Source organism: Bufo bufo, chromosome 1 (assembly GCF_905171765.1).
Source record: "Bufo bufo chromosome 1, aBufBuf1.1, whole genome shotgun sequence".
Classification (NCBI taxonomy): domain Eukaryota; kingdom Metazoa; phylum Chordata; class Amphibia; order Anura; family Bufonidae; genus Bufo; species Bufo bufo.
The window spans coordinates 644908820-644935221 of record NC_053389.1 but is presented as its reverse complement, the minus strand read 5'-3'; the positions used below and the strand labels follow the sequence as shown (position 1 = coordinate 644935221).

Genomic DNA, 26402 nt, shown 5'->3' with positions numbered 1-26402 from the left:
CCATGATGCATGTCTTCTGCATTCACCATCCCGGATACAGTGGGCGCAGTACTGGGTATGTGCCAGCTACACCTCATGGGGCATTTCTTTTAACACACATTATCAGTACAGCATTTTAAATTGCTGGAATAGTATGTCAAAAACACTTACTTGCTTACTAACCCCTTTTATCACCTTCTGACGAAGCGCAATCAAAACGCACGTTGAGGTCCTGTGCCTAGAGCTCATTACTTCCCTGTGGGTGAGGGCTTATCATATATACTGTTGGCCACTTTAACTGGTAGGTGTATATTTACAGGATATATGTAAAGTAGTGCTGATACGTAGGCAACACTTTTTCCCCCTGTGGCTTTCGTCATTGATTCCAGTAGCCCTATTGAATCTTGTTTGTGGATCGGTTTTATATGTATTTTGTTAATCATGTACTTCAGTAAAGTTGTGGAATCATTTGATTCGTTGCAGGATTTGTACACTAAGGCCTCTTTCACACGAGCGAGTTTTCCGCGCTGCTGCAATGCGTGACGTAAACTCATAGCACCCGCACTGAATCCTGCCGCATTCATTTCAATGGGTCTGTGTACATGAGCGTTTTTCTTTTTTTTTTCACGCAACAGTTCTGCGTTGCGTGAAAAACGCAGCATGTTCTATATTCTGCGTTTTTCACGTAGCCCTAGCCCCATAGAAGTGAATGGGGCTTCAGTGAAAAACGCATTGCATCCGCAAGCAAGTGCGGGTGTGATGCGTTTTTCACTGATGGTTGCTAGGAGATGTTTGTAAACATTCAGTTTTTTATCACCAGCGTGAAAAACGCATCAAAACGTATTGCACCCGCGTGGATAAAACTGAACGCAATTGCAGACAAAACTGACTGAACTTGCAAAATGGTACTAGTTTCACTGAACGCTCCGTGCCTGTATTGTAAACCGCAAACTGCGCCTTCCGCAATGTATGGACCCTGTGCATTCCGTGCGGCGGATGTGGCCCCCCTGACTTGAATGGGTCTGCGATCCGCAAGATACTACATGTCCTGTGTTTTGCAGAGTGGAAGCACGGATCAGAAGCCCACGGAAACTCTATAAAGCGCTTCCATGGGCTTTCGGGTGCGTCCCTCAAAACTGCAAAAGATAAGACATGTCCTATCTTTTGCCGTGTCTTGTGAATCGTGAACCCATTCAAGTCAGTGGGCCCGCATCTGCAGTACAGAGCGCACACTGCTGGTGCCCATGCATTGCAGACTGGTCCACAGCACGGGTACAGAGTCCTTACATTCATGTACAGGAGCTCTAAGTAAGATCATGGGATGTGCTTATAAGCTACCTGTACGAGTTAAAATGGATGGATCTACGCTAATAGAGGAGGAATGCCTAAATGACCCCTAATTTATACCTATTAGCAAAAGCAATTGCATAATAGTTTCCCCGCCACACAAGCATTACTAAATGATTTGAAGGGTATATTCCTCTACGTTCAGACATCTACATCTTTATTCTAGTTTTAGCTGTCTTATCATATAAAACAATTTATCATATTGCTAAAATTACTAGTGTGTTCTCAGGCTTGGTCGTAATGTGAGGTATTATATTGTTGCCGGTGTGACCTATTTTTGCTGTCTCCGTATTGTCCTTTTAAGACACAGCCATGGTAATCTAAGTGGATTAGCTAAAGCCAAATCCTGGTGGTCTGCAATTTCTTCTGGAAATCTTTCTGCTTTGTCTATATTTTCTTAATCCCTTTTTTTTTTTTTTTTTATATGGTGTTCACAAAGGTAACTGTGGATTACTGGGCCATTGCAGAGTCTGGTGATCCGCACATCCATCAGCTTTTACAGTAGTGCTTCAGATGCAGAAATGTAATAGAAATCTAGTAGCCGGATATGTCTCGCAGCCTGTTTGTTGGATGACTCTGTTTCTGTAGTATGTATTTCATGCATGTTTACTGGTTTTTACTGAATTTCCTTATGGCAATAAATAAAGTGCAGTGATTTTTCTCAGAAAATGAGTTATCGGTGCGTATAGTTGCTGTATAATGTTATGTTTCTTAGTGACATGGTTGTGGTTGAAATAACACGGGTTAAGATGGGAATTGTGTTTTCGCTAAATAAGCCACTAAAGACAGAACACGTGGAAAAAACCCCACCTGGGGTGAGGGTAAAGCCTCGAATTGCTTTCATTATCACACAGCGATTATTGCCATCAAAGGATTTTCCTGAAAGAAACGGCTTGTGTCTTTCATTTTGTATTATGCCATTTGTGGCCAGTTTTCTGCTGGCCTCATATTTGTTTTGCCGCCGTGGTATAGTACTGCAGCAGAAAGGTTCGCCTTGTTCCCTCTGTACTGTTCTGCCGGACATTGGTACAATCCTCAAGCATCGGAGAAGAAATGGCAGTGGTAGGTCCTTAAAGCTTTGTCTAAGGTTAGGCGGACAGTGTTTTGGAGGAGGTTTTGAGGCAGAGTTTCCTGCAGATTTTTTCAGTCAACGTCGTGAAATATAATGGAAGAACTTTTCCTTCCTCTCCTTTTTGGCTTTTGCTGAAAAACCTGCATAAAACTCTGCCTCAAAACCTTCTCCTCCAAAAAACGCAGTTTGAACCTACCCTAAAAAATCATCAGATGGAAACCGGAAAAACAGGCTGATAATTGACCAGTGTGGGTGGGCCTTTGCTGACAGCTGCTGTTTTGGAGGGAAAAGTCTAGAATAATGAAAACTGCTAATCTGCTTTGTATGTTGATAGAGGAGAGGAGGTGTGCATGTCATACATTGCTGCCTCCACATGATGAAGACTTAAAGGGGTTCTCCAGCATTTATCATATAATAATGTATGATCCCACCTCTAGGACACCCCCTGTTCAGGAGAATGGGGTTCCAAGTCCGCTGTGCAAGTATAGCGGCAGAGGCATGTGTGACCACCGTTCTGTACACTGATAATGAGATGGCTGAGCACTGTACTTGGCAGAGCCCTAGACAATGAATGGAGCAGTGGTCACGTGTGTGTCTTGACGCTCTTTTCACATGGGACTCTGGACCCCCATTCTCATGATTAATGGAGGTCCCCTAGCAGTCATACATTTATCACCCATGCATTTGATAAGTGGTTAATGTTAGAAATGGGAAAACCTTTTTAAGACACCTATTACTATACCAGTATATCAACAATTTTTTTTCTCACATAATAGCCTTAAATCGAGTTAAAACCAGATACATATTTATTTTCTAATATTTGTTTTCTAACTTTTTTTCTGCATGTGATCATGTGGGCAGCCTCGTGCTTGAGCTTCACGTCCTTTACTGCAGCCACATAGACATAGGAACCTGGAGATGACTCATTGGGGTCATTTATCAAACTGGTGTAAAGTAGAACTGGCTTAGATGCCCATAGCAACCAATCAGCTTCCACCGTTCATTTTCCAAAGGAGCTGTGAAAAATGAAAGGTGGAATCTGATTGGTTGCTATGGGCATCTAAGCCAGTTCTATTGTACACCAGTTTGATAAATCTCCCCTATTGACTTCTATGAGAGAGTGTTCTAGACATGCTCTGTCACCTGTTCAGGAAGGGAGTGGAGCTGAGCCATGACAGCACCTATTATCAATGGTGGATCCTGTGTTATCTGCGTCTAGCTTAATAATAGGGCCTTTTACCTTTCATTGTAATCCTGCCTGTGATAATAATGAGATGATCACTGATAAGTGATCTCTACAGAACAGGAAGTGTCAGTATATAAATAATTTCATTTTCCAATTCCCTTTAAAGTTGTCTTTAGGATTCTTTAGAGATGATATACAGATACAAGTAGACCAGGTTCAGTTGAGAATATGCGTGTGTGTAATAAAAAAAAAAATATATATATATATATTATATATGCAATCCTTTCCAGCTTGTGTTATTGGTGCCTTTGTGCTGGTAAATAAATATGTGCAGTTTCAGGCCTTGAATACGTTAACAAGTGTAGACTTCAGCATCATATTTCATTGCTGCTGTTAGCACTTAAAAGAATCATTACTAAAACAGGAGGAATTATACGTCAAGAGGATGTTGTTATTTTGAGTATTATGCTCAGCTATAAGCGTATTTGCCTGAAGAGATAGTGGATTATAAAGTGTCACTGTCTTTCATGATGAAGCTCTTAAACACTTTAATGATCTTGTACATACCAGAAGAGAGCGAAAATTCTAACAAGGGTTGATAATGATTCAATAATGAACAATTTGCCACAGAAAGATGCATTTCCATATTCATTTAGTTATTTTTGAAGTGTGCTGTGCATGCAGCAAAGCTATTATGTAGCTTGTCTCTCGTGTTTCCAACTAATGAATTCCAGAATGATCCTGTTGATTCAGAGGCATAGAGATAGGCACTTTGCTTTTAGCCAAGATGAAAAACGTGCAATCCGTTGGCACACGGGTAAGCAATTAGCATCAAACAGATTATTATAAGGACATCTTACTATAAAAGTCCTTTTGAGTTTTGACCATAGCTGTGATTTTCTTGAAGTGGCACTATTAAGAGTTCACATTCTCTTCTGTCGTCTTTTGTAGATTGTGCTTTTAAACATAATAGATATCCACATACAGTACAAGCTGATTTCATCCCTCTGAGCATTTGCACTGGATCATTAGTGCTGGGTTCTCATCACACTTGCACATTGTAGCAAAGCTATTTAGTGGTATTAACATTAAGATATACATGTATAAAATAATCCCCACCCATTTTTCGTATACTGCAAAATATCCGGATAGCTGGACACAATCCGGGAACGTCCACAACACCAGGCTCTGAAGACCACATTTTCAGACAGTCTATTATAACACAGAATGGAAGTTTTATTATGTGCTTCACAATTCTCTTCACCTTCAGGGTATGGCCACACATGGAGTAGACACAGCAAATGTTCTATAGCAGGATTGAATGTGGAAAATCCACTGCATTTTAAATTAGTGGCAGAAGAATCTGCAGTAGTTATTGATATGTGTTGCAAATTGTAAGGCCACATGCACACGACAGTGTAGTTAAAGATACAGCACTTTGGTGCATATCCACAATGTATCTGTGGCAAAATCTGCATGTGTTCGATGAGTATTAGGCCTCAATCACACGTCCGTAAGTGTTTTGCGGATTCGCAAAACACGGACACCGGCAATGTGCGTTCCGTATGTTGCGGACCACACATTGCCGGTACTTAATAGAAAATGCCTAATCTCGGACAAGAATAGGACGTGTTCTATTTTTTTTTTCGGGAACGGAAGTGCGGATCCGCAATTCCGGATCCGGGCAGCATATCATGCGGCCCCATAGAAATGAATGGGTCCGCAATTCCGTTGCGCATAATGCGGAACAGAATTGCGGACGTGTGAATGGACCCTTACTATTGCATTGTAATCCGCACAAGCAATTGACATGCTTTCACATTTCAGAATCCACTCTACGGGACATTTTGAAAATCTCATTGTTGGTGCTGAATTATGCTGTGAATTCCCTGCACAAAACTCAATGTGTAATACACAATATGTGAGGTACCATAATTTGAGTGCCCACACAAGGCGGTTTTTCCGCCTTGGAATTTCCATTGTGTATTTTGCTGGGATTCTTTAGTGGAAGTTATGCTGCGGATTTAATGTAGATTTCAACCCCTGCATTGAAAATGTGCAACACACATTGCTAATCTGTAAAACAGCGTGGATCTTCTATATGTGCCTGTACCCTTAGGATACGTCTGCACTAGTTATAAAGTACAGCATAAAAGTCCATTGCAGATTTTGTCACCAGTCGGCACATATAGCCACGTTTCATGTGGATTCTGATGTGGATTTGCTTCAGATTTCACCCTATGCATTGCAAAGGGTAAAATCTGTAGTGAAAATCTGCAGACAAAATTGACATGTGGTATTAAAATTTGCACCACATATTAATTTCCACATAGATTTGTTCCCGCAGTTGTGGGTGAGATTTGTTCTAATCCCATACCCTTTGCTGCTACTGTAATATGTTGCAGATATTCCACCAGCAGGCGAAAACTTAGCAGCGTATGTTCACATTTATCAAATGTGCTGCAGATTTTCCATCTGGATTTGTGAGTTTAAAATCTACAGCATGTTACAGTAGAAGCAGAGTGGATGTGATCTATGGAGTGAAATCTGTGCTGAATCCACATCTAAGGGTGCTTTCACACTAGCGTTGTTAGAATCAGGCAGGCAGTTCCGTTGCCAGAACTGCCTGCCGTTTCCGGAAATCCGTATGCAAACGGATATCTTTTTTTTTCGTATCCGGATCCGTTAGACTTATTCATTGAAATACCGGATCCGTCTTTCCGGGATTCATCTGGAATAACTGATCCGGTATTTCATCTTCTCAAAGCTAGAAAGAACTGCGCGTGCGCAGACTGGAAAACCTGATCCGGCGGTGCGGCAATTTCCAGAACACTTGGTATCGGATCCGTAATTAATACATTTTAATGGAAAATGATGCCGGATCTGGCAAGTGCGGTAGTGTTCCGGAATTTTGGCCAGAAAAAATACTGCAGTAAGCTGCGGTATTTTGTCCGTTCAAATACCGTACAAGGGACGGAATGGAAGACATCCTGATGCATACTGAACGGGTTGCTTTCCATTCAGAATGCATTGGGACAAAACGGAAGTGTTTTTTTTCCGGTATTGAGACCCTTTATCGGATTTCAATATCGGAAAAGAATAACGCTAGTGTGAAAGTACCCTAATGCATGCAGATTTTGCCATGGCTTTGATGTAGAATTTGTGACAAAGGCCATAGCAAATTTTGTATTCCTGTAATGTAGATGATAAATTGTGACTACATAAAGCCCGGTTCACACTTTAGTGCTGTCCATTTTCACCACAGACAACAGACGTACCCATTGACTGTTAGGCCTCATACACACGGCCGTTGTTTTGGTCCGCATTCGAGCCGCAGTTTTGGCACCTCGGATGCGGACCCATTCACTTCAATGTGGCCGCAAAAGATGCGGACCGCTCCGTGGTCCGCAAAAATAAATAAATATAACCTGTCCTATTCTTGTCCGCGTTTTGTACAACACGGATGGCATCCATGATCTGTCAGTGGTTTTTCAGGGACCATTGCCAAGATATGCTCTGGCAATACATTTTCATCTGTGGAATATTGATGACACATGGACCGAACACTGTTTCTTCATGGATGAAACAGATTTTCCATGGAGGTCAAATGGACACAGAAGTGTGAACGAGGCCTCATCTAAAACCAGCCTATATTTTATAGTCCACTATCTACAGCGTAAAAACGGTGTATGTAATGTTAAAATATGGTTTCATTGTGTTCTTGTCATATTTAAGAAGTTAAAGGTAGCTAACTTTTTGAAAAACGTTTGATTTGTCATATCAACAGACTTTAGATCATTGGAGGTCTGAGAGCTGAGAATGAGGGGAGAAGAGCACGCATATGGCGCGCTCTCTCCTCGCTGCAGAGAATGGAATCGAGACTGACCCATAGACTTCTATGGAGCCCATCTTGTGCGCTCTCGGCGCTCAGAACCCCACCAATGAAAAGTTTTGAAATGTCTGACATATCAAAAGGTTTTTGAAAGGCTAGTAACCTCTTAATCTGTTTTGCTTGCTTAAGCATTCTTTATTTTTACAATTAATTTCCAAGTTTGAACAGCAATTTGTAAGGGGGTTGGAAACCAACAGGCTGAATGAGAACAAATGCATCATGAAGTCGCCTATCTGGGATGCCAGAAGGTGCAATTATTGTGGCTGACCTATAAATCGGCATTTTCGATGATGTGCAATTAAACAAAATATTTAAATCTTTGCTATTTGGTGAAGCAGAAGTAATGTCTTTGTTACTGTTGTGGTTGTCAGTAGCTGGTGTTTTTTCCTTTTTGAGTCTTCATAAAGTTGGTGAGCTTTGCGTCTACCTCTCTCCTAACACCTCCACTGCATCTGAACATACAGCTGTTTCCACAGTGTGTGTCATAGTAGCATGTTTTTCACATTTTTTTTTTCTCTTTTGTATTTGCTTTTATTGGCCTTTTGCAATTTAGATAAAGCTTTTTATGACCACAGTTCAAAAAAAAACCTGAGGCAGATGACCTGAATGAACAGTAGCAACACTGGTTAGCAAGGAGTCTTTCTTGGTAACATTATAATCGAATGCAGTAACATGAGCCATGGAGTGCTTAATTTTGAAGGCAAGGAATTTATTTATTTTTTACAGGAAAGGGGAGAAAATTAAATGCTATTGCACTATATTTCAGCATGTAACTTGAGCCACTTTCATGATGTCTGCCCTGCACAACATGGCTCTGTATTTGAAGGCTTCTAGCGATAATATTTCATAATACAATGTACATGTCAGTGGCACCTTTTCCATGTAAACCCATGAGAAAAGAATCTCCATAAATATCACAGGTCATAAAGAGATATTCCTGTTATTGAATATCTTGGCATATTGTTGTGATATGCTATAACATTCTGATCAGCTCTGGTTCCCCACGGTTCTAGTCAGTATTTCATTGGCCATCCGCTATGCAGGGAACTGCATTTTTCTATATAGAAAAGCCAAGTCACCTCTTTAATATACAGTTAAAAAAAAAAAAAGTGTCCTTCTCCAAAACGACTCCCTTTTGGTATCCACCGGATGAATGGAGCCCTGTGAATGTTTGGTCTATACATGGGAAACTTAGCTAAAGTGTAATGTGGAAGCATAAACTGTCACCTGGATCCATATCGTTTCAATGATGGCTGATCAGGTCATCTATACATATGAGTTGGTCTACAATAACTTTTTCATAGATACGTAGATTAAGTTTGATATTGTGGATGAAATGTTATCGTGATGACCTTGAATAAAATTATATCTTCTAGTACTGCAGGGCTCGCCAAATCCCGGGCGCCAGGTCGCCATGGCGACCAGGAATTTGGTCCTGGCGCTTGGGTATTTGTCAGCCCGTTTTCAAAGATGCGCTCTCGGCGCGCACCATGGTTTCCTGAGCCGGCACAGTGGAGAAGGGGAGGAGTCCCTCCCTCCCCAGTGTGCGCGGCTGCCGCTGGCCACTAAGAACAGAGTAGGAGGAGGAGGGGAGGGACTGTGGCCACTGCGCCACCAATGAATGTGCCGGCCATATCCCGGCCCCTATGACTGCACGCTGTGATCCGCGCGATTAACCCCTCAGTTGAGGGGTTATTTGCGCGGATCACAGCGTCCTGTCAGAGGTCGGGTGCCGGGAATGTTTGTCTGCATTGGTGGCAGTGGGCAGTTCCGATCGGAGTCCCAGCAGTGTAATGCTGGGGCTCCGATCGGTTACCATGGCAGCCAGGACGCTACTGAAGTCCTGGCTGCGATGGTATGTTAGTGAGCAGCATTATACTCACGTGCGCCGCAGCGCCGGGCGCTCCTTCTGTCTGTGCGGCTCATTGCTAATGCTTATAGCATTAGCAATGCGCCGCACAGACCTATGAGAAGAAGGAGCTCCCGGCGATCACAGTGCACGTGCGTAAAATGCTGCTCACTAACATACCATCGCAGCCAGGACTTCAGTAGCGTCCTGGCTGCCATGGTAACCAATCGGAGCCCCAGCATTAATCTGCTGGGACTCCAATCGGAACTGCCCACTGCCACCAATGATGGGGGGAGGAGGGGGACCCTGTGGCCACTGCCACCAATGATTAATACTGGGGAGGGAGGGGGAGTGGGTTTGTTACCAGAGGGGGCTGATAAGAGGGAGGGCTGGAGGGGCTGATCAGAGGCTGGGGGGGGCTGATCAGAGGCTGGGGGGGGGGCTGATCAGAGGCTGGGGGGGGGGCTGATCAGAGGCTGGGGGGGGGGCTGATCAGAGGCTGGGGGGGGGGCTGATCAGAGGCTGGGGGGGGGCTGATCAGAGGCTGGGGGGGGGGCTGATCAGAGGCTGGGGGGGGGGCTGATCAGAGGCTGGGGGGGGGCTGATCAGAGGCTGGGGGGGGGGCTGATCAGAGGCTGGGGGGGGGGGGGCTGATCAGAGGCTGGGGGGGGGGGGCTGATCAGAGGCTGGGGGGCACATTAGAGGCTGGCTGCCATGGTCATCTCCCTGCTGTTGTGTTCACAAAGCACAGGGCAGCAGGGAGAGTGTAAAGTCCTATTCACCCTAATAGAGATCTATGTGTGTGAATATGACAAGGGTTCTAGCCCTTAAGGAGGCTAATAGTTATTAAATAAAGTAAAAAAAAAAAAAAAAGTTTAAACCCCCCCCCCCCCCCTTCCAATATAGAAAACAATATGTTGCGATATACATGCTTAAAATTATATCGCAATATAGATTTTATGACGCGGCTCCGCCTGGCTCCTAACTTTTTTAGCTGGCTCCTAGATTCCAAGGAAATTTGTCAAGCCCTGTAGTACTGTTATTTTTACAGCATGAGTTCTGTCACTTCGTCATCTGGATAATCCATAGTAATTTATATAAACCGTAGAGTCACATTATTATGAGAACCAGCTAATATCCAGAGTAACCGCCGTGTGTAGCATGGACAGCAGCTAGATGGCTGGGAGTGACTCAGTAAGGTCCTGGTAGGTTGTCACAGGTCTCTGGAGCCATGATGGCTGCAGTGCATCCCACAGCGGCTGGAGGGTGCGTGGGGGAGGATCCGTAGAGTTAACACTATGATTGAGGTGGTCCCACAGGTGCTCAATTATGTTCAAGTCTGGGGAATTAGGGGGCCAGGAAGTCTTTGTCATGCTCTTCCAACCAATGTCAGACATTTCTAGCCGTGTGACGTTGTCTTGCTGGAGGATCCTATCTGCCCCAGGGAAGACAATCGTTATGTATGGGTGTATGTAATCTGCAATGATAGATTCATACCCATATCAACTGTGAGTGCCTTCCACATGGCTAAGTGGAGAAAGCTACAAAAACATTCCCCAGACCATAATGCTGCAACCAGTAACTTGTGTTCTTCCAGCAATGGTTGCTGGGTGTTCTCTGATGTTTCTCTGATGACATGCTAATGTCCATCCATTTGATGAAACGTGACTCATCGGAGAAGTCAAACCTTTGCCAATCACGGAGGTCCAATTCCAATACTGCCGTGGAAATGAAACCTTTTCTGCCGATCCAACTTAAATATCAGAGGTGCAGTGACCACAGTAGAGTATTTCTGAACTGTTTGACACACTTCTGGTAGCCCCTGGTTCATTTTGGTGATGAGCTGCTCCACTAAAATCTGTCATACACCTTCATATCAGATGTCCACCCCTCTCACTAATGGCCGTTTGTCCACTCAGTATACACTTTCACCACAGCAACACATGAACAGTTCTCAAACTTCACATTTTCAGAAAAGCTGCCACCCTTGGCCCGAAAGCCAATAACCATCCCTTTATTCAACTTTGATAAGTTGCTCCTTTTACCCATGATAGCTACCAGGGATATGTGTGCAGACAGCCTATCACACACCTTATATACCCACCAAGCCCGCTCACCACACCTGACTTCCGTCATGAGCTACATGCTGCCAACATTGAAAGTAGTCACAGAAATGTGACTCGACTGTATAGTTTTTTTTATTCCAGTGCTGATACTCAGTTGTTTGTGATAATTTGTGGAAAGGTAAAAAAAAAAAAGGTGATTAGTGTATTTTTAAATTATTTTGTCTTGACTCTTCCTGTTTATTTTTGCCCCATAGAATAATTTTAATTCTGCTCATTTCAAAATACAGCGCTCATCTGGCCTTCATTTACTTTCATAAAAGCTAATGGGTTTCCAAGAAATTAAATTATACAGTCATTTAGTGGCAGCGCTAAGTGCATGACATTTTATTTCCCCTTGGGTCTCCATACTCATGAGCATGTGCAGAATTTGTCCTTTCCTTATTCTGTTATGACTAAGCTTGCATCCAAAACCAACAGCCGAGTTCAGGGAGGCATTCAGTACATTTATATAGCTGCAGTTTTCTGTTTCCCTTCTACAAATTACACTGAGCAGTAAAGAAGCTAGCATTATACCCCCGCTAGGCTGTATTCTAGATTAGCTCTTATTCTTCATAATTATCAGGATATGTCATCAATACCAGGTCTGTAGTGATCAGTCTCCTGACACTTGAAGGGGTCGCAGTGCGTTCTCTTGGTAGTTTACATGCGTGCTGCCTCCCTTGAAGTCGCTGTGTGGTGTAATTACAACTGGTCGTCCCCATTCAAGGGACATACCCTTCCTTTGTTGATCTGTTGCAGCATTGAGCAGCAAAACCACTATTTAAAAATACGGAAAGTAGATGTTTGGAGCACCCGAGGTTGGGCACTTGCCCCTCGGTGCACCAAAGATCTGTCTCACTTGGTAGTAAGACCCTCCTTTCCCTTGTCGGTAGACTGGGCCAGGCATCTATATCTTGCTCTCAAATGACTCTGTTATCTTTCGCCTGCATTGGGCCATGTACCAGAATTGTGGCGCATGTACAGTATAGGTTCTCTGTCATGGCAGGAACGAGATTCTGTTTGGAGCATGTGCCGAAATTGTCACACGGCGCAAGATTACGGCACCAGGAGAGAGCAGGATGTAGACATCTGGTCCTGTCAATCAACAAGCGGATGGAGAGGCTTATGGACAAGAATGGACCTTGGATGCGTCGAAGAGTAAAATCGCAGACAAGCTCTAAAATGTAATAGAATAAAAAAAAACTTTTATTTGCCCTTTTTCTCCAGCGCTGTCTTCTGCTGTGTTGTCCAGTTCTCTTTCCACTGCTTGTTTACTGGTCTCTGCATTTTTATTTTTCAGTAATTTTAGGGCTTGTCTAAGATTTTCCAACCTAAGTTCAACCACAATTTCCGGCCTGCAAAAACTGCAATGGCAGTGTGCACGAGCCATGAATGATATTAGCAGTGAATTTCTATGAGCTTTTGTAAGCTGCCCACTGGATTTATGAGTCCTCATAACAATAATTATTGGAATTTAATTGATTGGTGTCCTTAGACAAGTATAAGCTGTGGGATGATGGAGCTTGGGAGCAACAAGAGCAATGGCGACACCCCCTTGTTGCACCAAAGGCCTAATTTCCGTATAAAGAAAAAGTATCTCAACTCTGGAACGGAGCCTCGGATAAACAAAAAAAAAAAACACCATTTTATAATTTAAAAAAAATACAATATATATATATATATATATATATATATATATATTTATTATAGATAATTTTATTTTTATTTTATTTTTTTATTGCACCACTGTCTTTCAGTTACCAGCTGTGGGAATGGCCATGCCTTTCGTCTGGTGAGGAATGTGCTCGATAGTGTTTGCAGGTCACAGGTGCCGATCTTGATAATCTTTTTATTGCTCTCTGTTGCTGCCAGTATCTCGTGCAGCTGCTCAGAAGAGCCATCTCAGTAGGCCATCTTCCTGCCCTCAGCACTGTTAAGTCAGGTGAAAAGCAAAGTGACGGAGGGAGCAGGTGTGCATTACTTTGTCATTCTTAAATGTAGAAAATTGAATGGAAGGAAATGTTTGTTTCATTTCTACTATCTCGTAATTACACGCTTTCAGAAACCACAATTTGCAAGCTCTGGTATACTGCGAACCAAACAATTTAACAAGCGCGACAAGATTTAAATACACAAATGTATTTCTTTAAAATGTATCGTTGACTGTATCACCAACTTGTGCTTCGCAACGGGGTCGCGTTTGTTCCACATCAGGAGAAAAAGAAAAAATCTGTTTGCTTAGGTATCTGTCCTTGCTCAGGTGTACGGATAATTGTGTTTATTTAAGACCTCGCGCCCCATCGGGAATTGCAAGGGAAATTATCTCCTTACTGCAAATTAACTTTAATAGAAATGCTGTGGAAATAATGAACGGCTCGCATGATGGACGTTTCTTTTCTGTCACTTTGCGATGTGTGCTAACTCTTGGCTTAAGGTACAGTGGATCCAGTTTGATTATATTGGCTGTCTCCTTGAAAAAAATTTAATAAAGGAATTCTCTCTAAAGCACCATTAAAGAGGCTGCATTCGAATCTAATTTTTGATTTCTTATTTTTTTTAATTCAACTTTTTATTCAAAAAAATTGAACAGCACATTAGATACCGACCGGCAGAACATTCATTAACAGAGCATACATGTTTATTTCAATGATTGAAGATGAAAACCTTAAAGGGACTCTCCCATCAGAGTTTATTTTATTTTTTTAAACTCCATATTAATGTAGATCTTTTAATTTTTTTATTTTATTTTTGCTGCTGGTTTTCTTTTTTCTTTTGGCAGCACTGTCATTAAAAATTTTATATACAGAATGCTGTCTTTCTGTAGTAGTCAGCATGAGTGATTAAACCTCTTAAAAGGTAGAAGGGGAAGAAGTGATTTTTTTATCACAAGGTAATCCTTGTGATAATAGTAAGTATAAAATTGGGATGGCAGTATGAAAGCTATATTGTTCTCTTGATAGACCTAGATGAAAATGCCCACAGAAGAGCGTTGTGATGTTAAGGGTCTATTCACACGTCCGTTTTTTCTTTCCTGATCTGTTCCGTTTTTTCAGGAACCGATCTGGACCAGATCTGGACCCATTCATTTTCAATGGGTCCTGGAAAAAAACGGACAGCTCAATGTCTGATTTTTTCCGGGACCCATTGAAAATGAATGGGTCCAGATCTGGTCCAGATCTGTTCCTGAAAAAACGGAACAGATCAGGAAAGAAAAAACGGACGTGTGAATGGACCCCTAGGGCTACATTCACACGTCAGTATTTTTCTATAATCCGATTTTCTGTCCGTTTTTTGCAGATCCGTTGTTCCTGAAAATGTTTCCGTATGTCATCCGTATGTCATCCGTTTTTTGCGGATCCGCAAAAAACGGAAGCATGTATAAATTTCAATAAGCAAATAAAGTTGTTTGGATTTCTTGAAAAAAAAAAAAAAAAAAAAAATTTAAATGTAATTTCCAGGAACGGATTCCGTATAAAACGGATGACATACGGAATGACATCTGTATGTCTTCCGTTTTTTGCGGATCCATTGACTTTGTATTGTACCAGGATCCGATTTTTCAGGAAAAGAATAGGACATGTTTTATATTTAAACGGACATGCGGAACGGAACAACGGAAACGGACAGCACACATTGTGCTGTCCGTTTTTTTCCAGGACCCATTGAAAATGAATGGGTCCAGATCTGGTCCAGATCTGTTCCAGAAAAAACGGAACAGATCAGGAAAGAAAAAACGGACGTGTGAATGGACCCTAAGTGTAATATGTGATGCTCAAATTCTGTCACTATAAGGGGCCCTGTCTGGTCACAGCAATGGTCTGACCTCAAAAGCCAAAGGGTTAATGTTTAAAGTGTTATGATGCAATGAATAGAGCTATTTAACTGATGTATTATTGCAATATATGCACTAAACTAGTGTTTGGTTTACTTACATTGCACTTTAATCTCTGGCACAGCCCCCTACTGTCTATCCTTCAGGTCCACAATCTGCTGCGCCAGAGGTGGACTAACATGCTCCATATCATCCCTGCTTTATCCCGGCTGGCATACTGATCTCTTGGTGAAGCAGCCCAGGCACCTTTTCACTTATCCCTACTTCTAAATTCATAGAAATATACAGCTGTATCTGTTTCAAAGCAGTGAAGGATATTGGGGGGAGGGTATCACATACCAAATGTATGACTGGCACCATATGTGAGAGTTTATTTTCTATGCAGTAGGGAGGGGGTTAAGAAGAGCTAATTGCGATGCTCCCTGTGATATGTCTGTTATTAATGAGCTGCTACCCACCCACCAAAAGGGGAAAAAAAGTCCTCCAGATATTTGAGTAAAAAATTTTTTAAATTTGAGGCATCATCCCTTTAAGCGAGACGATTTGCAATTATAAAAGTCAAACAAATAGAAAGTAGACTACATGAAGTGACTTAAAGCTTAAAGGGAGAACAAGTAGAGGGCAAATAAATGGGCAAAAGGCAGGGAGAGCGTTAAAATAACATATGCTCCTATGCCCCCTCTTTCAGGCCCTCTCCTTTCCAGCACCACCGTTCTCATCCTACCCACTGGGCTTTGTGAATGCAGCAGTAATGTGCCCACATACCCCAAGTGACTTCTGCAGTAAATCACTTGGCCTCAGAGGCGTCATGCCATGTACCGAATTGTGCGATATGGGCTGCAGCCATGTGAACAATTCAGCGAGTGCAGAACCTTTTTCTTACAACACGTTCTCTAACTTTGGCCCATTTTTTATGCGCACGGGGCAACCCCTGTGGGAATAATAAATCTGGCCTGGTTGATTCTTTGGTTGAGTCTGGCGGTTTTTAGGCTCTTTTGGCCATATAGGTATTGTGGTTCCACCATATAGGCTTTGTGTACTTAAGCTTAGCTTATGCGTGTTCCACACACCTCTGTGGTCGGCAGTACAGGTTGCGTTTTCCACGTGAGGTCATGTTAGAGACCTATATCATGTCCGTTAGAAGTGTGAGCTTTCCGTATAGATGGCCGCACAGTTTCTCTTTTTTCCCTTTTTTATGTTGTTGCTAGTGATTTAACTGTCCCTAAGGCAGTTGCTTAGCGACCTGCATAGTAATTAAAACGTTTGTTATTGCCAGCATATTACGTTAGAAGGAGGAAAAACAATGGGTGGCGTCTTTCTAGTAATCCTTTACCTTTCCTCTTGATATGTGGCCATATCTGGTAGATCAGTGATCTCAGAATCTGCTGGAATTATGGCATCATTGCAGACTGTGTACAGTAGGACTATGTAGTCGTGTCATCCATGTAGTTCTACTGTTATGTTTTTCCAATCAGATCTTACATTTCGCGGTGCTCATCTCTTCTTTTATGTTAGAGTTCATCACTTTTCCCCCATATATCGCTTGATGTATTTTGGTTAATTTGCTTGTAGTAATTCCCCCCCTCTCCCCCCCCCCCCCCCCCCCCAGCTTACAGTGTGCATATTTAGGCCAGAGACACATAAGGAAGTTCACTGTGAGAAACTCTCAGCGTCAGTGAGAGGTCCTGTCCGGACCTCGCTCCTCTTTCCTGGATCGCAAAGCATTATACTGACTGTGTGAGAGAGTTCTGGAGTCTTTGGTATTACACTGACGGCATTAGGTCAGTGTAATTCAGTAGATTTCAGGACTCTCAGGATCACACAGCATTATAAATCAATATAAGGGCTCATGCACACATATTGCGGACCGTAAACGGTGGGTCAGCAATAGGCAGTGTGCACTCTGTGGTGCGGATGCGGACCGGTTCACTTGAATGGGTCCACATCTGCCAGATATGACCAAAGATAGGACTTCCCACCTATCTTTTTGCGGTGCTGAGGCACAGATCGGAAGCCCACAGAAGCACTATGAAGTGCTTACATGGGATTTCGGTCAGCGCCTCCGCACCGCAAAAAGGTAAAATGTTCTATTTTTTATTGTGGACCGCAGACCCATTCAAGTCAACGGGTCTGCATCCACAAGTGGAGTGCACAAGGCCGGTGCCGGTTCATTGCAGACCGCTACTTGAGGTCCGCAGCACACTCGCGTGAATGAGCCCTGGTGCTGTGCAATCCTGTCAAGAGGAGCAAAGTCAGGACTGACGCACGCTGTGAGTATCGCATTGAGCTCGCTCATGTGTCTCTGGTCTTAAGGGAATGTCTTCCTGAAAAGTAAAATCTTCAAAAATGACTCTGAATGGTATGAAACGCACCTGACCAACACTTTCTTCCAGACTTGTCTGCCTTTGTGTAATAGACTTGTCTCTCTTCTTGTCATTGTCGGGCTTATTTTTGTACAGTTTGGCATATTTGATTGTGCCAGATGCTGTATTCAGAAATGGCACACGGACGTATGTGAGCTACACACCAGTACTGTGTACATTGGGACTATATAAAAGTAGCCAACAGCCAGTGGAGAAGGAATGGGGCAGTCGCCCATAGCAGCATGCTAGAATATGATCTTCTGCTTGGTTGCTATGAGCAGCAGTCTTCAGTATTATTCATGAGGAGCATCTATTGAGGAGTTCCTCTCCTGGTGGTTCTTGGAATAATAACTATTATTAGCAGTGACCTGGAAAAAAAATTAATTGGAAAATGACTGCTTTCCATGTATTCACCTGTGGCCATGTTCATGGCAAGCAATCCCCATTGCTATTTATTGACTGCTGCAAAATGGGCCCAACAAGGGAGACACGAAAGCTAATAATCCATGCGACCAAAATATTTGGTTGCTAAGAAGCATTTGAGTTGCCATGGAAACCAAACAATGGGAATTTTCTGTTCATCCTGTTTGTATGCAGCAATGTACATAAGATGCAATTACATGAAGACCTCCACACCCATGTAAAGAAGTGCTCCTCGCTCTTATGTGATTTCTACTTTCCAGTGAGTGGAGTAAAGGGCTCTAACCCATGCCAGCGTGTTCCCTCCCGCATTGATATCATGTTGTTCACATTATTTTCTGTCACCAAGATATTATTGGAGTAAAATAAGCAGCTTCCCAAACACATGAAGCATTGCAGGAAGGCGCCACAAGGCTCTAATATGCATGAGTGATCAATCATTGTACATTTTGGAAGTAGGGATGGCATGACGCAGGTTTTTTACTGGCACAGGAGGAGGAAGCCAGTGATAATCCCACTCTTTAGAGATCGTTAGCTGTCAGAATACACACAGAATATTAGCCAACCCTCGCTGTAGGTGTCCAGCTGTGAGAAGTCTACAGCCATATCTTGGGAGATTCATGTTCGAAGTGGAAACTAAAATGCATGAGCAGCCGGGGACATTAAGAAAACATGAGTTTGTTTCTGGTGCTGAAGGACTAGTAACATATTGCCAGGTGTGATGTTCTCTTTAGTGCTGGCTTTTATCCCTGGTCTTATGATTGGCGCGTTCTGTTAACTCCTTGACTACTGGAGATGCCATCGGCTTCCTGTGCCGTGTGCATTTGTCTTGTTTTGTGGAGTTACTGGCTGCCTGCACGTTACAGTGGTTTATACTGTACATGCAAAATATTCTGGAATCCTTCTCGTGTACTATTGAGTAGACCGTTCCGTTTTCAGCATCCTATCATAAATGAGGATATCCTTTGGACCAAAACCTAGTTTGGCAAGGCAGGAATTTTAGTTTCACTGGTGTTCACAGCTTCCCAGTCTCTGGAGATTTTCTTACACGGCCACTGAATAGACTTCTGACAAATCCTTAGAGGAAGCAGTGGGAAAAGAATGCATTGGAAGTGGCATCTCAAAACACCAATGCAAGTGCTTTTTAACTTCTTTTGCATGTATTTTTGGGTTATTCCAGTGACTTCATATACAGTAAATGATTCAGTTACATTTTAACACCTTTTATGAAGCCTACCAGACCAGCTTTCCCTGTAAAGTATGATGCTAAAATGACAAATTATGATGAGCAGTAAAAATGCATTCAATATTTATTATTTTTTCCTTATAAATTTGTCACAAAGTAACTCAAACTACTACTCTTAAGCTACTTTCACACTAGCGTTGTTTAAATCCGGCGTTCAATTCCGACACCGGAACTGCCCGCCGGATCCGGAAAAACGTGTGAAAACGGATTACATTTGAATCCTGATCAGGATTTTGATCACAATGAAAAAATGCATTGGAAGAAACGGATCCGCCATTTATGGACTAACTTTTTTTTCACATTTTTCGGGTTTAACATGCAAAAGCCGGATCCGGTTTGACTGAACACACGGCGCGGGATCCGGCGTTAATGCAAGTCAATAGGAAAAAGACCGGATCCGGCGTTCAGTCAAAGTGTTCAGGATTTTTGGCCGGAGGTAAAAATACAACATGCTACGGTTTTCTGAAAAGCCTGATCAGTCAAAAAGACTGAACTGAAGACATCCTGATGCCTCTCCATTCAGAATGCATTGGGATAAAACTGATCAGATCTTTTCCGGATTTGAGCCCCTAGGACGGAACTCAGCGCCGGAAAATAAAAACGCTAGAGTGAAAGTACCCTTAGGGTAGGTTCACAAATAGGGGGAGATTTATCAGGACCAGCATTGTCTACGCTAGTCTTTAAATCCTCTACACTGCCGGACGATGTGCCTAATTTATGGCGCGGTGCAGGCCTCGTCCTATATTAGATGAATCCTCCAATACTTTGTGCACTTGAACTGAAATCTACAGAAGCTTCGAGCTGCCATAGATTTCTGCCTTCATGTACCTCAGAAAACTATTGAAAATGAAGATGAATGCGCAGGACCCGCTGGGATCTCATCTTCACATACCGCGGCCGCCTGTGGTGAGGGTGGCGTAGAAACTCCACTTGTGACAATTTTTTTTGCTGCAGTTGTGTATAAAAAGTTGCAAACACGTGGTTTACTACTTTACTTACTACACGGTTTTTCAGTGCGGATTCTGAAGCAGAAAATATTCAGCATAATACAGCGCTAGCTTTTTAGTTCCGTATGGAAATTGACATGAGGTGCAGATTTTGAAATCCGCAGCATGTCAGTTGTCTGTGCAGTTTATGTGGATTTAACCCTTTCCAATGGATGAGTGAGACCTGCAGCAAATCCGGAGCAAAAACTGCAACTGGTGTGGAAACGCACTGAAGTCTGGTTCAGTTAGTAAAGCTGCGGCCGTGTGCAGGTACCCTTAGGGTCCATTCACACGTCCGCAATTTCGTTCCGCATTTTGCGGAACGGAATTGCGGACCCATTCATTTCTATGGGGCAGCACTATGTGCTGCCAGGATCCGGAATTGCGGATCCGCACTTCCGGGTCCGCAATTCCGATCCCGAAAATGATAGAACATGTCCTATTCTTGTCCGCAATTGCGGACAAGAAAAGGCATTTTCTATTAAGTGCCGGCGATGTGCGGACTGCAAAATGCGGAATGCACATCGCCGATGTCCGTGTTTTGCGGATCCGTGGATCCGCAAAACACACACGGACGTGTGAATGCAGCCTTAGTGTGCCTTTACATGATAGATTTTGTTGCAGAGATTTCTGCGGCTGAAAATCTCTTCTGTTCTACTGATTGGGTTGTTTTGGCAGCAAGAACATGGATTTCTAATGGCCTCATTTACATGAACGGAACTAATCTTTGGTCACAGAAATTTCTGCAACAACATCTGTCACGTGCGAAGACTGAACTGTCAGATTCCGGTGGTGTCTGTCCGGAGTAATAGAAAACCTGGGACTTCACAGAAATCGTGACCTTTCAGTCCAGTCACAGACTTTCTTCAAACAATTGCAATGCAGGTAAAGCAAATATAACAACCACAGAAGCTGGACATTTACATGGAAAGTCCTTTCTGGATTTTTACCAGGAAAAACTATCATTCTACTAATTGTTTTCAAGAGATGTTATAGGCTTGAAATCATTCATTGCAAATTTAACCTACAGGTTCTTAAAATAAATTGCTTTTATACCGGTTGAAATATACAGTGGGGGAAATAATTATTTGACCCCTCACTGATTTTGTAAGTTTGTCCAATGACAAAGAAATGAAAAGTCTCAGAACAGTATCATTTCAATGGTAGGTTTATTGTAACAGTGGCAGATAGCACATCAAAAGGAAAATCGAAAAAATAACTTTAAATAAAAGATAGCAACTGATTTGCATTTCATTGAGTGAAATAAGTATTTGAACCCTCTAACAAAAAAAGACTTAATACTTGGTGGAAAAACCCTTGTTTGCAAGCACAGAGGTCAAACGTTTCTTGTAATTGATGACCAAGTTTGCGCACATTTTAGGAGGAATGTTGGTCCACTCCTCTTTGCAGATCATCTCTAAATCCCTAAGGTTTCGAGGCTGTCTCTGTGCAACTCTGAGCTTGAGCTCCCTCCATAGGTTTTCGATTGGATTAAGGTCCGGAGACTGACTAGGCCACTCCATGACCTTAATGTGCTTCTTCTTGAGCCACTCCTTTGTTGCCTTTGCTGTATGTTTTGGGTCATTGTCGTGCTGGAACACCCATCCACGACCCATTTTCAGTTTCCTGGCAGAGGGAAGGAGGTTGTCGCTCAGGATTTCACGATACATGGCTCCGTCCATTTTCCCGTTAATGCGAATAAGTTGTCCTGTGCCCTTAGCAGAAAAACACCCCCAAAGCAAAATGTTTCCACCCCCATGCTTGACGGTGGGGACGGTGTTTTGGGGGTCATAGGCAGCATTTTTCTTCCTCCAAACACAGCGAGTTGAGTTAATGCCAAAGAGCTCTATTTTGGTCTCATCAGACCACAGCACCTTCTCCCAGTCACTCTCTGAATCATTCAGGTGTTCATTGGCAAACTTCAGACGGGCCTGCACATGTGCCTTCCTGAGCAGGGGGACCTTGCGAGCCCTGCAGGATTTTAATCCATTGCGGTGTAATGTGTTTCCAATGGTTTTCTTGGTGACTGTGGTCCCTGCTAATTTGAGGTCATTAACTAACTCCTCCCGTGTAGTTCTAGGATGCTTTTTCACCTTTCTCAGAACCATTGACACCCCACGAGGTGAGATCTTGCGTGGAGCCCCAGAGCGAGGTCGATTGATGGTCATTTTGTGCTCCTTCCATTTTCGAACAATCGCACCAACAGTTGTCACCTTCTCTCCCAGCTTCTTGCTAATGGTTTTGTAGCCCATTCCAGCCTTGTGCAGGTCTACAATTTTGTCTCTGACATCCTTGGACAGCTCTTTGGTCTTTCCCATGTTGGAGAGTTTGGAGTCTGCTTGATTGATTGATTCTGTGGACAGGTGTCTTTTATACAGGTGACTAGTTAAGACAGGTGTCCTTAATGAGGGTGACTAATTGAGTAGAAGTGTCTAACCACTCTGTGGGAGCCAGAACTCTTAATGGTTGGTAGGGGTTCAAATACTTATTTCACTCAATGAAATGCAAATCAGTTGCTATCTTTTATTTAAAGTTATTTTTTCGATTTTCCTTTTGATGTGCTATCTGCCACTGTTACAATAAACCTACCATTGAAATTATACTGTTCTGAGACTTTTCATTTCTTTGTCATTGGACAAACTTACAAAATCAGTGAGGGGTCAAATAATTATTTCCCCCACTGTATCTGTGTGCATAGCCGAATGACTTTTACATATTTAGATGGTTGGATTATATATATATAAAATTTATTATTGGTGTAAATCATTTATCGAATACCTTTTCCGTTAAGAATTTCCTTCAGCTTTGTTTCTTTTGCCATTGAGTAGTAAGGTCAGTAGAAAGATTTCTCTGGTAAGCAATGCCCTCACAGAAGAACCTTCCAGTTCCCAAAGGGTGGCCTCTCTTCTTGTCACTTCTTGTATGTCATTTTCCTTGGCAATAGTTTGATCAGCCAGAAGCATTTTATTCCATCTTTAGAGCTCTACTTTAAAGATGTTTTAGACTCATGTCTGTGTGTGAAGGTCACCTTGTGAAACCAAGATACTGACTTGTCTTTTCTTTAGCTTTCCTCCTATTAGGGTGTGAACAATATTGTAGAATTGATGTGCTGATTTGCCATTATAATTTCTTCACAAGTAAGTGTAGTTAAAGGGACGGTTCTATCAGAAAGGGGTATTTGTTCTAAACTTGAGAGCTATTCCCATCTGCATCATTGGGGGCATCTTGGTAGGATACGTCATCAATATCAGATAGGTGCAGCTCCCACCGCTGGTACCCTCTCCTGTCCCCAGTACAGGGCCCCCGAAGTCTGAAAATAGGTGAACAAGCATGCTTGGTAATTTCAGAAGCCCCATAGTGGTGAATTCTGAGTTTTTTTATATCCTTGATCGAGAAAAATTGTGTTTATTGTAAATGTATTACTTATTTTACACTGTTCTGTATTTTAAAGTGTTCGCCATTCTGCTAGTCACGTTTGGAAACAGTCAGCCTGCATTCAGACAAGGCTCAATAGTTTAGCTGAGTATTTATAACGCAGTGGGTTCACTGGTTCTGGCTACAGTCATAAATATCTTCAGTAAATTACTACCTAAAGAATGGTGGGAGATTTAGGCCCCTTTCAGACGAGCGGGTTTTCCACGCGGGTGCAATGCGTGACATGAACGCACAGCACCCGCAGCATGTTCTATAGTCTGCATTTTTCAAGCAGCTGTGGCCCCAAAGAAATGAATGGTACTTCAGTGAAAAATTCATTTCATCCGCGAGCAAGTGCGGATGCGATGTGTTTTTCTCTGATGGTTGCTAAGAGATGTTGTTTGTAAACCTTCAGTTTTTTTTATCATGCGCGTGAAAAACGCATCAAAACGCATTGCACCCGTGCAGAAAAATCTGAAGGCAATCTCAGACAAAACTGACTGAACTTGCTTTCAAAATGGTGCGAGTTTCACTGAACGCACCGTGAACTAATCCGTATCGTTTGTGTGAAAGAGGCCTTAGCTACCCTAAGGCCCCTTTCACACGGGCGAGTATTCCACGCGGATGCGATGCGTGAGTTGAACGCATTGCACCCGCACTGAATCCCGACCCATTCATTTCTATGGGGCTGTTCACATGAGCTGTGATTTTCATGCATCACTTGTGCGTTGCGTGAAAATCGCAGCATGTTTTTCACGCAACGCAGGCCCCATAGAAGTGAATGGGGTTGCGTGAAAATCGCAAGCATCCGCTAGCAAGTGCGGATGCGGTGCGATTTTCACGCACGGTTGCTAGGGGACGATCGGGATGGAGACCCGATCATTATTATTTTCCCTTATAACATGGTTATAAGGGAAAATAATAGCATTCTGAATACAGAATGCATAGTAAAATAGCGCTGGAGGGGTTAAAAAAAATTAAATAATAATTTAACTCACCTTAGTCCACTTGATCGCGATGCCCGGCATCTCCTTCTGTCTCCTTTACTGAACAGGACCTGTGGTGAGCATTCATTACAGGTCAAGGACCTGTGGTGACGTCACTCCGGTCATCACATGATCTTTTACCATGGTGATGGATCATGTGATGACCGGAGTGACGTCACCACAGGTCCTTGACCTGTAATGAATTCTCACCACAGGTCCTGTTCAGTAAAGGAGACAGAAGGAGATGCCGGGCATCGCAATCAAGTGGACTAAGGTGAGTTTTAAATATTATTTTTTTTTAACCCCTCCATCACTATTTTACTATGCATTCTGTATTCAGAATGCTATTATTTTCCCTTAACTATGTTATAAGGGGAAATAATACAATCTACAGAACACCTAACCCAAGCCCGAACTTCTGTGAAGAAGTGTGTTTTGCACTTGCGCGAAAAATCGCGGGTGTTCCCGTAACGCACCCGCACATTTTCCCGCAACGCCCGTGTGAAAGAGGCCTAAGGCTGAGTTTAGACCTGAGCGTTTTACAGCTCGTTCCTCAACGGTTGCTGAACAGGCAAAAACCAATGTTTCCCTATGGGCATGATTCTCACCTGAGTGTTTTACAGCGCGTACGAACGCGCTGTAAAACGCCCTACGCCTCAAGAAGTACAGGAGCTTCTTTGGGGCGTATTGTCTCGCGGTCCCGCCCATAGACTTCAGCGGGAACGCGCCTAAATGGGCGTTTGCTTGTTTCCGCCTATTAAAAACGCCTGAAAAAAGCGCATATCGAATACGCTCAGGTCTGAACCCAGCCCAAGGCCTCTTTCACACAAGGGATTTTGGCTGACCAAATTAACTGCATTTCCCACGGTAGAGACCATTGTGGTTTATGCTGTGGGTTTTCCCTTTGTATGGGCTAGACTCCATTAAATTGACCTGCTGTGTATCCTTTAAAGTGATTTGGCCTGCTTACTTTGTAAAATTCTGTAGTTTTAGGAAATCTCTAAGTATTTCAGGTATTGCTAGCAACACCAATGTTACAAGATTGGATTGTGCAGTCAAGCAAAAGGTGGACTGTGGGGCCGTCTCTATGTAAAAATACATCTGTTACGTATCATATCTTTCTGAAGAAATCATTTTCATTACGAGTTTTTTTCCTTGAATATATTAATTATACATATCGCACTCTGAGTTATTTATAACTTTCAGTGAAGCAAATTGCTTCCTGTGTTAATGTGAACACTTACAGAGCAGATTGGAGTGCCTTCCATTTCACTCTTTTTGACTTGTGGATCTGAAAAATCTGCCTTTTAAAAGAGGACCTTTCATCTGTTTAGCCCTAGTCTAATTTGGGTCTTACCTTAGAGGGCAGCCCCCACTGATGTCTTCGCACTTTCTTTTTTTTGTCCACTGTTGTCCCCGTTGATTTCGGCACCTTATATTCTAATTAGCCGACTTGGTTATACTAGGCGGAGACTGGAGCGGTTCTCTGCGCTCTGGCTGTGAGCGCATCCAATCAGAGCGCACCGCTCATAGCTGGGGGGGGGGGGGGGGGGGGGGGGGGAGAATAAATAAAGTGCGATGACATCAGTGGGGGCCTCCCTATAAGGTAAGACCCTAGTTAGACTAGAACAGATGAAAGGTCCTCTTTAAACTACTTCCATGTCTTCTACTTCATTTAGTTGGTTTAGTGGCCGCCTATTGCAGCTACTAAAAGACAACATTGGT

General features: G+C 42.9%; 1 protein-coding gene across 6 annotated transcripts in view; it reads left to right on the top strand.

Annotated features, from left to right (window-relative positions):
• TCF12 (transcription factor 12) overlaps positions 1 to 26402 on the top strand; it is a 171948-nt gene that overhangs the window by 54936 nt on the left and 90610 nt on the right. The window lies entirely within an intron of this gene.